At 34.0% G+C, this 2,495-nt stretch overlaps 1 non-coding gene across 1 annotated transcript; it reads left to right on the plus strand.

Moving 5' to 3' along the window:
* Positions 1–2,391: 2,391 nt before the first annotated feature.
* TRNAA-AGC lies at positions 2,392–2,464 on the plus strand. Its single transcript has one exon. It is a non-coding gene; the product is annotated as a tRNA-Ala (tRNA).
* Positions 2,465–2,495: the final 31 nt, after the last annotated feature.

Genomic DNA, 2,495 nt, shown 5'->3' on the forward strand with positions numbered 1-2,495 from the left:
GAGATATTTTTTCATTATCACTAAATATATTATTCCATCTTTCCTTATTTATGAAATAATGAGCGTAGATATTTTTTTCATTTTTACAATTATTGATGACGGGAGGTTTAGGGTTTTATGATGTAAGAATCGTGGAGATGTAATTCATATAGTAGAGCGCTCACTTCTGATGTGGAAAGTACGGGGTTGAGACCTTGCATCTCCAAATGAATCGATCACTAAATATATTATTTCTTTTCAATTTTTTCTTATTTACGACATAATGAGTGGGGATAGTTTTTCATGTCACTATTATTGATGACGAGACGTTTAGAATTTTGTAACATAAGAATCGTGGGGATGTAGCTCAAATGGTAGACCGCTTGCTTTGCATGCGAGAGGCACAGGGATAGATACCACGCATCTCCAAAATAAAACTATGTATATTTTCCTTATTCATGACAGGTTGAGTAGCCATATTTCTTCATTTTCACTATTATTGATGATGAAAAATTTAGGGTTTTGTAATGCAAGAATTGTGGGGATGTAGCTTCGCTTAGCATGCGAGAGGTACGGCTTAGCATACGAGAAGTACGAGGATCAATACCTCGCATCTCCAAAAGAAACTATTTATTATTAATATTTTATTTCTATTCAATATTTCCTTATTTATGACATAATATGCAGAGATACTTTTTCATTTTCACAATTATTGATGAAGGGACGTTTGTGGTTTTTTGATGTAAGAATTGTAGGGATGTAGTTCAAATGGTAGAGCGTTCATTTCCCATGTGGAAAGTACGGGGATCAACACCTTGCATCTCCGATTGAATCGATTACTAAATATATTATTTTTTTTCAATTTTTTCTTATTTAGGACATAATGAGCCGGGATAGTTTTTCATTTTCACTATTACTGATGACGAGATGTTTAGGGCTTTGTGACAAGAATTTTTGGGATATAGCTTAGATGATAGAGCACTCGCTTTGCATGCGAGAGGTATGGGGATCGATACACAATTGTGGGGATGTAGCTTATGATGGGAATTTGAGGGTTTTATGATGCAACAATTGTCGGGATGTAGCTTATGATTGGAAATTTAGGGTTTTATGATGCAAGAATTGTAGTCATGTAGCTTATGATGGGAAATTTAGGGTTTTATGATGCAAGAATTGTGGGGATGTAGCTTAGATGGTAGAGCTCATTTAGCATGCGAGAGTTAAGGGGATATCCCGCATCTCCAAAAGAAACTATTTGTTATTAATGTTTTACTTCTATTCAACCTTTCCTTATTTATGATATAATTAGCGGAGATATTTTTTCATTTTCACTTGATGACGAGACATTTAGGGTTTTCTGATATAAGTATTGTGGTAATGTAGCTTAGATGGTAGATTGCTTGCTTAGCATGCGAGAGGTACGAGGATCGAATCGATACCCCATACCTCCAAAAGAAACTATTCGTTATTACTATTTTATTTCTATTCAATTTTTCCTTATTTATGACATAATGAATAGCGTTATTTTTTTATTTTCACTATTGTTGATGACGAGATGTTTAGGATTTTGTGATGTAAGAATTTTGAGGATATAACTTAGATGGTTGAGTGTTTGCATCCCATGTGAGAAGTACTGGGATCCATACCATGCATCAACAAAGGAAACAATTACTAAGTATATTAGTTCTTTTAAATTTTTCCTTATTTACGACATAATGAGCGGGGATAGTTTTTCATTTTCATATCATTGATGATGGGAAGTTTAAAGTTTTTTTTATGTAAAATCGTGGGAATGTAGCATGGGAGAGATACGGGGATCGATACCTTGCATCTCCAAAAGAAACTATTCGTTATTACTATTTTATTTCAATTCAATATTTCTTTATTTATGACATAATGAGTAGCGATATTTTTTCATTTTCACTATTATTCATGACGAGACGCTTAGGGTTTCGTGACGTAAAAATTGTAGAGATATAGCTTAGATGGTAGAGCGCTCGCTTTGCATGCGAGTTGTACGGGGATTGATAACCCGCCTCTCTAAAAGAAAGTATTTAATTTGTTATTATATTTTTTCATTTTCACAATTATCGATGCCCCGCATCACCAAACCAAACTATTTATTATTAATATTTTGATATTTTTTTATTTTCACTATTATTGATGAGGGGACATTTAGGGTTTTATGATGTACAAATCACGGGGATGTAGCTCAGATGGTAGAGTGCTTGCTTTGCATGCGAGAGGTATGGGGATCGATACCCTACATCTCCAAAAATAAGACTATTTATTATTAAATATATTATTTCTTTTCAATTTTTCCCTATTCATGACATGTTGGGTAGCAATATTTCTTCATTTTCACTATTATTGATGACGAGAAATTTAGGGTTTTCGTGATGCAAAAATTGTGGGGATGTAGCTCAGATGGTAGAGTGCTCGCTTAGCATGCGAGAGGTACGGGGATCGATACCCCGCATCTCCAAAAGGGAGAAATTATTTTTTTAAGTATGAAT

This window comes from Cucurbita moschata, unplaced genomic scaffold, assembly GCF_002738365.1.
Source record: "Cucurbita moschata cultivar Rifu unplaced genomic scaffold, Cmos_1.0 Cmo_Scf00092, whole genome shotgun sequence".
In the NCBI taxonomy this organism is placed as follows: domain Eukaryota; kingdom Viridiplantae; phylum Streptophyta; class Magnoliopsida; order Cucurbitales; family Cucurbitaceae; genus Cucurbita; species Cucurbita moschata.